General features: G+C 48.9%; 1 pseudogene; it reads left to right on the forward strand.

Annotated features, from left to right (window-relative positions):
• Window positions 1-5600: 5600 nt before the first annotated feature.
• On the forward strand, window positions 5601-5708 carry LOC122903754 (annotated as a pseudogene).
• The last annotated feature ends 4552 nt before the right edge of the window (window positions 5709-10260 follow it).

Below are 10260 nucleotides of genomic sequence, written 5' to 3' on the forward strand. Positions count from 1 at the left end.
CAAGGTACTGGACATATGAGCCAAACCATCTTGGACTCTCGGAGCCTGCCTATCAGCCAGCTGAGTACTACCAAATGATCTCTGTGGACACCATGGAGAACAGAAGAATCATGGACACCTCACTCTACCTGAGTAACTGAACACAGCATCATGAGAGAGAATAACATGGCTCTTACTTGAAGTCTTTATGTTTTGGATTTGGTTTTACGCAGCTCAGTAGCTCACCAGAAAACACTACGACGGAACAAAGTTATCTCATTAAAGGTTGGTGGTATATGGGAAATCACTGAAATTGCCTCTTCAGCTCCCCTCTGCAGTTCGGGATCAGAGGGCCAACATCTTTACGCCCAGTTTTCCAGATCAGGAAATCAACACAGCTTGAAGCACTTCAACAAACATGTGGGGGGGGGGGGACCTACAACGTGCATTGTTTTGTCACTGTAGGAACTACAAAGATCGTTGGTTTTCTAGCTGCTGGGGAGACACTAGGTGTTTGGAGGGTGCGGTCATATGAATCTTTTAAAATAGATCTCTCTTTCCAGGCCAGGAAACCTCTAACTTGCTAACATTTAAGTAGAACGCGGAGGGTGTTTTGAAGGAGGTTTCCAAAGACTGCACAGGACTGAATTTGTGTGGAGAAGGATGAGTTTGACAAATATATGGAACAATACGAAGGAGCATTTTCTGTTCCAGAAAATGGCAACAGCCATCAGGACCGGTCCAGGTTCCAGCCTGTCTTTCTCCACCTCCACCTCTTTCCCTCTCTCCAAAAAGACTCTTTTCCTATGTTGTATTTTTAACAAGGAAATGTCTGGCGTGAGAAGAATTATGTCTTTTCTGTCATATACTTGTCTTCTGATGGGGAGGAGCCAGGACTTACCACATAGACATTTCCTTGTTGAGATGCTCCCTATGGCTGATATTACCCATATCCCTATGGGTGATAAGGGGCCACAAGGCCCAGTGGTTGGCAGTCTGTGGGGTCCAGACTGGGATTCTCATAAGGGGATGTGTTTGAAGGTTTATGGAGGGTGGTCTATGGCCTCAGGGTGGGATGTATGAAGGAAATGTAATAATCTACCACAGGGCATCCATATTTCCCAGTCCTCCCCTAAAACACAGCATCCTTGATGTAATTGACTATGGATTCTTGGCCCACCGAGGGACACATGTGGATACAGTCCGTGGCACCTTGGACATCGCCATAAGACTTTATACCCCTTAAGTCTGTAAACTGTGATGAAGGGTTGCTACCCTAGGCACAGAAGCAATGGCCCGAATGGTCGGAGGGAAAACAAGTGAAAGGTGCACGCGTCGTAAATTCCAAACAGAAGGACGATTCTGCAGCAGTAGTTTGGAGCCCGAAGGGAAAGAAGAAAAGAAAAGAGCTGGAGCTAAACGCATGGGGAGTTGGCAGGAATGAAAGCCTGAAAATGCAACCAGAAAAGGCCACTGGAGGTTTCCAGCCAGAGAGCGATTCTGAACCGGAATGAATGAACCAGAACTAAAAGTCTCCATTTCCTCCCCGCGTCGTAGGAAAATTGAAAATCTCAGTCCTTCTGGATTCCAGTGGAAATAACTGCTCCCTTAAAAATGGCAAAACAAAGATCTGGACCATATCACACCCGGTGTTCCTTTTCTGTGTCCTCTTGTCAGCTCATTGTGGCCAATTCCAGCCCGGTGTCACCCCCTCCCCCACCCCCGTAGTCATCATCCCCCTCCTTCTTCACTGGCACAGGGGAATTTTAAGTCCTGTGAAAGTGACTTTGGTATTTGGTTTGGAAAAATGGCTTCTTTAACTCAATTTGAGCTTTCCCCAGGACAGCCCATTAAAAAGTGCCAAAGGCAGCTGGGGCCTCTGCCTTGGCTTCCCAAGCTGTACGGTCCTGTCCCCCCGCAATCCGTCCCCCCAGATACAGAAGTGTGGGTTAGAACCCAGGCTCACAGGATACAAGATCTGGGACCCCTCTTCCGACTGTCCTGCAGGTGAATAATGTTAACAGGCAGAGGACTGAGTTTCACGTTCCAGGAAGGACAGAATCTTACAAACCGAAGTCTTAGGGTGAATGGTCAGAGGCACCTAACGAAGCAGATCTCTGAAAACAGAACAGGGCAGAAGAGAGGACAGTGCCCCTCCAGGACTGTTAATGAAGCCCCCAGAACACTCAGCGTGTCCCCATGCCTTTGAAGCGGGCTGTGACAGAAGCAGCTGAGACTCAATTTTTCCAAGTAGCAGGAAACCACTGTGCCCCACGTGCCCGGTTCTGAAAAGCACTCAGTTTGGGAGAGAAAAGGGAAGGGAGGGTGGCTTCTGCCCAGCAAACTAAAAATAAGGCTCCCAGCAGGGGTATTTTGGGGATGCTGTGGGGGCAGGGATGGACATGTGTACTTTAGGGCTGTGGTTTCCAGACTGTGTCTTAGGAGGGCCCCAGGGTGGAGGATGGTGGTGCCTGGAGCACCCCCGTCCTGTGCTTTTAGCCAGCTGCCCCGGCTATGCCACAGGGCACAGAGAGCACCCAGCGAGAAGATGTGTCCACATAGTGCTTACAGCGGTCCCAGCAGGTCCCACAGGTGAGACTAGGTAGCCCAGAGGGCAAAACTTAATGGGGTGCCACATGCGGGGGGCGGCCTGAGGGTGAGCTCCCCTCCTCCCTCACCTGCATCCCTCTCCTGGGACCCAAGAATCCTCTGCTAAAAGCGCTGAGCCTGGGAGAGACGACCTTGCTGGTGTGTGTGTCCCCAGGTGTGAGGGGTGGCCCGGAGGCCGCGTTAAGGCACTGTGGGTGGTACTAGATATGCAGGCTGGGGGTCCATCTGAGCACGCACAAGGCTCCTGGCCGTGCAGGACGCATCCGTACATAGACACTGTGCGTGCGTGCACGTATGTGCCTGGTGTGTGTACATGTATGTGCACGCACGTGATCACACGTAGCCACAAGGTTCTCGAGTTCTCTTCACTGGCACTAGGGTCACCCACCAGACCATTCTGGAGGTGGCATTTTAGAGCCCGTCTCATCCCCTTCCTCATGTAGGGACTGGGTTCCCAGGGGGAGGAAGTGACTCTCCAGAGTCACTCCCGAGTCAGACCCCAGGACCCTCGGCCCCAGCCCGAGAACTCTCAAGACCCCTTAGGCTGCATTGCGTAGGCCGAGCAGCACCTCAGTAGTAGCTTTAATCTTACTACGGCACTGCTTCGCTCATTGCCAAGACAGATTGTTTTATATCTCACTTGGTTGGGAGTGACCGAAACCCCAGCTGAGTTAAGCACTAAAAATAATTTATTGTCTCAATTGACCACGGTTGCCGTGCCCGGGCGTAGGTGGGGGCAGGCGTCTACACAATATCATCGAGATGAGGTTTCCAGTCCTTTCTCTCTAATTCTTGGCCCCATCTTCTCCGCATTAAACCCCCTCCTGGCTTCTTCCTAGGGGCTACTGGCGGGAGCCCCTGGGGATCCCAAGATGGCGGCGCCCGTGCGTTCGAGAAAAGCCAGTAAACTCCTTGGTCCCAGCATGCCCGTCAACATTCTGTGGCCTCTCATTGGCTTCTTCGGAGTCACATGGCAACCCTGAACCAATCGCTGCGGTCTGGGGTTCTTAGAGCCCTGCTACTTGCCTGGAGCCGGGTCAGAGTCCGTTGTCTCAGCGTGAGGCAGAGGTGGCTGCGCGGGGTGGGGAGCGGCTGAGTTCCCTCTCGGTAGGCAAGTGAAAGAATGCTGAGGTTTGTCAGCCATCTCAGAAAGGATAGAAAGTGAACCAATAATGAGCCGCAAGACCAACAGATGTCGGCTTGGTCGGCACATCTTACGCTGATAAAATCAGGATATTAAAGACCGTCAAAGTTGTCTAAAACCGGGGCTGCATCGGCAGGAGTGATGACCCCGATTTTTTTAGGGCCATAGGTTGCTCCTGCGTCTGTGCAGTCTTTGAAATTTATAAAAGCTTTCCACATCCAGGGTGTGGCTCAAGGGTAAAAAAAAAAAAAATTGCTTGTTTAATTAAATCAATTACTTAATACTCTAAAGCTTTGTGATGATGTAAAGTGCAAGTTTTATATACAGGGCACAAGAGGTTTTAATAGATTCCACTTGTGTTCCAAATTAAAACAATGTTAAATGCCTTGGTAACCCTAGCAGAGAAGAAAAGAAAAGAAAAAAAGGGGGGGGAACCCCCTCTTATTTCCAAATCACTACCAGTGGAATTTTAAAAATTATTTACACACTTCGCCGTGAGTCCCTTTATACATGACAGGTTTGGCAGGAAGGCCTGAAGCAATAATTTAAAACAGAGGTTGGGAGTGTGTGTAAGGAACTCCCCCCTCTTTTCCAAAATAAATGTACCGTCAGATCCTCAAAAGCGGTGACTTTTCCTAAGAAACGGCTGTAGCGTTGGGAGCTGGGGGCCTGTAGGTGCCGTTCGCACGGTGCGGTTACTCTCCATGGATTCTAGAATGAAGCGAGCAAGGCCATCCTTGAAAGACGGTGGAAAGAAAGACCAGTTCGGTCGACACAGACCTTTACATTCCGATTTAGGTCGACCTTCTTTGCTTTCAATGGAATTACAAGTCCATGACACTGCATTTTGATCTTTCGGTTCTGCTTTTTCTAAATTCGGCAGTCATTATCTGCTGAACGTTGTGTGGGGTTTTGTTCTAAAATAAGGGGAAGACTCCACTCTCCACCCGCTGATGGGAACATTCCAGAGCTGACAAAGGAGGTGTCCTAAGGGTGAGGGATACATCCCCAGGTCCCGCCCAGGAAGGGAAGGGCTCACTGTTGAAAGGTGGCAATACTATTGAAATGCATTTGGAAAGGCTCTGCTGGCCCCGAAGGAAGGGATGGAAACGAACCTCTAACCCCTCAAAAGTGGCCTTGGTCCCTCTCAGACTGAGCATCCGGAGATGATGCTGCCAGGGAATTTTGAATTTCTTAGGTGGTTATGATCTGGGACGCCTGCGTGGCTCAGTGAGTTGGGGCCTCTGCCTTCGGCTCAGGTCATGATCTCAGGTCCTGGGATCGAGCCCCGCATCGCTCCACTCAGCTTCCAGCCACCACCGCCTGAGGCTTCCTCCCCAGAACCTTGGAGGCCATTTAGGCCGCCCAGCAGGTGGGAAGTGTGGGGTGGGGGGGTGTGTGGGGTGGGGGGGTGTGGGGGTGGATTACCACCCACCCACAAAACCCTCAACCAATGGCTCTAGGCAATTGATGTCTGAATTCCCAGTTCACAAACCAACTTCTGAGAATGACCTTCTGTCTGGGTTTGTCTGATGTTTCCCCATGTTTAAATGAGCTTGTGTATTTTTGGCAAGAATGCCCCAGGGTGATGTCAGGCCTCTCTCTCTATGACATCATAGACCGTGCTGGGGGGGGGGCACTTGCTGTCCTTAGGGCCTCACTCCTAGTGTTGTTAAACTCGATCACTTGATTCAGGAAATGCCTGCCAACTTTCTCCTTTGTAATAGTCCCATTTCCCCTTTGCGGACCACCCCAGGGGAAGATTCTTTGAAACCTTGCAAACATTCCATTTCTCCTCAGACTTTGGCTCACTGATATCAGGATCCAGTGGAGGGTCTTGCCTGCCGCTAAGACTAGTGTGTTGTTTGTCTACGGCCATACCACCCTGAACGCGCCCGATCTCGTCTGATCTCGGAAGGTAAGCAGGGTCGGGCCTGGTTAGTACTTGGATGGGAAGACTAGTGTGTTGTTTGCCTAACAGTGATTTTATATTTCCTTCTCGTACTTGTTTGGGATTTACTAATATAGCTTATTTATTTATATTTATTTACATATTTATTCTTATGTAATTTACTGCAGTTATTAACTCGAGTGCCACTTTAAGGAAGAGTCATCCCTTCTGGGCAGGGTCACTCTGGGGAACTTGCTTTGCTTCCTTGCCTAGAAGCTTACTGAGGGGGTGGGCTCCACTGCCTACAGTCGCAGATGGAAGGGACACATCGTTGCACTGGCTTCCTTTCCTTGCCTGCCTCAATTCCTACCCCCTACTTCCACCTTTCAAGTAGTGTTCCTATACTCAAATCCTGACTGAGGGTCTGCTTTTGCAGGAGCCCAAAGCAAGACAGCTTGTCTCACGGTAAAAGAATTTCCTCCCCACCTAATAAACAAGGCAGGTGTGAAGACAGGTGACCCCCAGGTACCGCTGTGGTTAGATGAGCAACTACGCAGTGAAATCAGTTGGGGTAAAATCATAAACTCTGAATGCCAAGCTCCACTTTTCCCCAATAGCCCATTCTTTTCTACAAATAATCTAGTTAACTCGACTTTTCATTTATTCTGCTTAAATGAATGCAACCTCACAGATTATATTTTAGAATCTTTGAAAGACACCCAACAGAATGTTCCTAAGAAACAGGATTATTTTTGCACAGCCAAATGGTAGCATAAATTCAACTTCCTGTGGCCAGCCCTGGGTTCCCACACAACCTGAGGCTAGGCTGTTTTCTGGAAGAATCCAGGGCGTCCAGCAGAGACAGATGGAGTTGTGAATGGCCAGAAATGCCACCTTCTGTTATATTTTGGGCTGTCAAGTGGCTGACAGAGCTAAGGTTTTGGAGCTCAATAATGGCAGGGAGGCCCTGCGGCTGACTGGAGGACCAATGGGTTTACCAGATTCTGGAATCAGGCTTTGCTTCTGGTGTTGCAGGACATGTTGCGTCTTCATTTTTGGTTTCTAGGAAACCTGGCATGGAGGAAGTGAATATGCCGAGTGTAGTAGATCGTTTGGTTTGGTACGTCAACATGGATAATACTGACTCAGAGACCCCCCCCCCCAACCTGGGGGACGGGTGACAACTTCGATCAGCCTCCTCATTAGAAAAGGGTGTGAGGTGCGGAGTGCAGATAAAGCAGCAGCTGACCCAGACTTGCCGTTGTACTTTTTACCAATTTTGAAATTGACACATCCTTTTAAACAAGAACTCTCATCGAGGAGGAAAAGAGATTTTTGTTCAATCTTACGTTCCTAGGAGAACGAAGAGAAGGGGAAAGGAAGATGGGATGGGACATCCAAATCTCGTGCCAATTCATAACCCATTATTCAAAACCTTTGTGTTGTCCAAAATCAAGTGTGTTGAGGGAATCGGAAGGTTTTCGGAATTTCGAGAAGTAATCCGTTATAGATGAGTGTGTGTTGTGGAACACCGTACCCCCTCCTTGCGAGGTTTGGGGGGGAGCTCTGGGCTGAAACACTGTTTTTGGCAGGAAGTTGTAGGAATATTCGCAGTAAACTGGATAAATAAGCACTGTGTCATCTCAGGGACAGTCAGTCCAGGTTTTGCTGCCAAATGAGTTATGAGAAGACTTTTGGTGTTCAGACATTTTTGGATTTCGAATTTGTGGACAAGGGCCTGTGGGCCTGTATCTCCTTCCCAGGCTGATGTTAGAAATAAGCCTCACCCCCCAGAAGTCTGCGGCATTAGTTCTCCTCCGCAGGAAAAGTTTGCATCAGCAGCTTTGATCAGACCAAGCAGAATCTGGTACAAACGTGGCTGTTTTTTTGGAAACGAAGTTGTGCTTTGGGGCGAGAAGCAGGCATGTGGATGGCCCCACGAGGCATTTGTGCTAGGGGTTGATGGTAAACGGGAGAGGCGTGTCGTCGGAAGTCGTGGCTTTGCCCTCCCTCCTCCTCAGGGTCCGACTGGATTCCTCGAGGCTGGCTACAAGCCCCCGACCCGTTGTCACCCCTCAGGATCTGCAGCGTTCAACACACCCAAAAAGGGCCCTGTTTCCTTGGAGGTGCCTCAGGAAAGCAGAGAGGTTTGGCAAAGAAGGAGATAGTGCACTGCGAGGAAAAATCTACACGCACTGTCAGTTTATTTCCATTTACAGCCCCATGGATTTCCCGGGGCAGGGGGTGCACGGAGGGACTAGAAATTTGCTCTGCACCATTTAGAGAAGAACTGAAATGAAACATACAAATGGGACTTTGAAAGCATAATGGAGTGCAGATCCTTTTCTTGCGAAAAACTTAAGTCTTATTTTAAATAAGTCTTTCAGGCTCCTCCCCTTGGTCCCTGTGATTTATAGGTCTGTAATTAACCGTGATGTCGACCAGTCAGGTCTGCAGCCTGTTGTGCGGGGTTTTTTGGGGCCAGGCAAGGGGCAGTCTTTTCAGGGAATCAGCAAGTCAGTGCTTGTATTCACTTCCTGTTCCTGTTGTAACAAATGGCCACAAACTCAGTGGCTTCATATAGCACAAATTTATTATTTTTGCCATTCTGGAGGTCCGAAGTCTGAAATGTGTCTCTTTGGGCTAAAGTCAAGGTGTTGGCGGGACCCCATCTTTCTGGAAGCTCTGGGGGAGCGTCCTTTCCTTGCTCCTGCAGCTTCCAGCGGCCACCCCGCTCTCCGGCTTATGGTCCCTCCCTCCATGTTCAAAGTCAACAGTGACCATTCGTGTGTTTCTCACGCTGCCTCTCTTGACCTTCTTTCTTTTCCAGTTGTTGCAGACTTGAGTGATCCCATGGGGGCCACCTGGATAATCTGAAATAATGTCAGTTGATCAGCAACCTCACTCTACCTGTAAACTGAAATCCCCCCTTGCCCTGTAACCCGATATACTCACAGGTTTCTAGGGATTCGAATGTGGACATCTTGGGAGGGGGGCTGTTATTCTGTCTCCCACAGAACTGATTCCCAAGGTGGGTGAGCTAGTCACATGAAAGGAAATGGAAGCTGTGGGCAGGGAGGAAACTACTATGGACCAAATAAAAGCAATCGTAATAGCAGCAAACTTTCATTATATGCATATACCATGAACTTGGCCCATTACTTTACTTTACCTCATTTTGTTCTGAGGTAAATCCTGTTATTATGCCCGTGGTATAGGGGAGGAAAAACAGGAGCTTTTACAAGTTAATTAATTAATTCAATTATTACTATTATTATTATCATCATTTTTTAGAGAAAGAGAGTGTGAACGGGGTTGGGGAGGGGCAGAGAGAGAGGGAGAGAGAGAATTTTAAGCAGGTTCCACACTCAGTGGAGCCCAGCTCAGGGCTCGATCTCATGATCCCGAGATCATGATCTGAACTGAAATCAAGAATTGGATCCTTAACCAACTGAGCCATCCAGGCACCCCAATTAATTCAGTGTTAATAATCACGTGTGGCTACGGCCACCATAATGAGCGGCACAATTTTGTTAATTAAAATTAGCAATTAAAATTAGTTACTAATTAGTTGAAGTGTGGGCTAGCCAACATTTCAAGGATTCAGTGCACAGGTGGCTTGTGGCTCCCATGTTGTATAGCACAGATACGGAATATTTCTACCATTGCAGAGAGTTCTGTTGGACAGTGCTGTGGTAGAGGATAATCTCTTCCCCAACATCACATGGAAAGCAGGAGAGTCAGGGTTTGAACCCAGTGTCTTTGGCTTGAGAACCTACACTTGGAACCACTGTATTACACAGATGTCCCTGAGTGGCTACTTCTCTAACTATGTCTGGAGGCATTGAAATGTAGCTCACGGTGCTAAAATCATTCTAAGTCTTGGTTGCATCTTCCTCACTGAACCCCTTCTTAGGAATCACGTGGTTCTCATAGTCCTCTGACATTTCCATCTAGCACTTGAGCTCTTACACCTGGAACTGCAAGCAGAAACTAGATGCTGGTCGTCTAAGCCCCTTTGCTTCCCCCACTCCCAACCCCATTAGCTGCAGGACACTAACTGGGCATGGCTGTCCTGTGCCTGCTCTTTCATTTGCCTCCCTCCAGTGGGTGGAAGCCCCCAGGTCACCCAAACAAGTAAGAAGGGGAAGGAGGTGGAGAGCCATGAATGGTCAAATCCAAGGAAAGGACGCATTTTTATTGAACAACTTCCTTGTGCTGCAGTGTTGGGTAGATCAGAGAGTCTGGTCTACTGAGGCCAAAGTGGAAATGCATCCCATTTTCCTCTTTTTCTGTTGAAGATGGCCAGCTTGACTTTAATGATGGGGGCAGCGGTTACTTTTCTGATCCCAAAGACATGCCATTGTTTGCACCGCTTCCGTGCACTCGCCCATAACCTTGGAGGCAAGCACTGTTGTTCCATCTCTAGTTCACAGATGGAGATGCAGAACTTTTCAGCCCCAACCCAGGACCACCCAGCCAGGAGCGGAGGGGCAGGCTGTGAGCCCAGCAGGCTGGCTTCTGGGCTCTGCGCTCTGTGCGATCTTCCCCTCTGTGTCTGGAATATCAACCCAGACAGAGGTCATTTATTTTTTTCCTTTTCTGATTGCCTGGTGTCCCTTACTGCTGGAACTAG

The sequence above is a fragment of the Neovison vison genome, chromosome 3 (genome assembly GCF_020171115.1).
Source record: "Neovison vison isolate M4711 chromosome 3, ASM_NN_V1, whole genome shotgun sequence".
Classification (NCBI taxonomy): Eukaryota; Metazoa; Chordata; class Mammalia; order Carnivora; family Mustelidae; genus Neogale; species Neogale vison.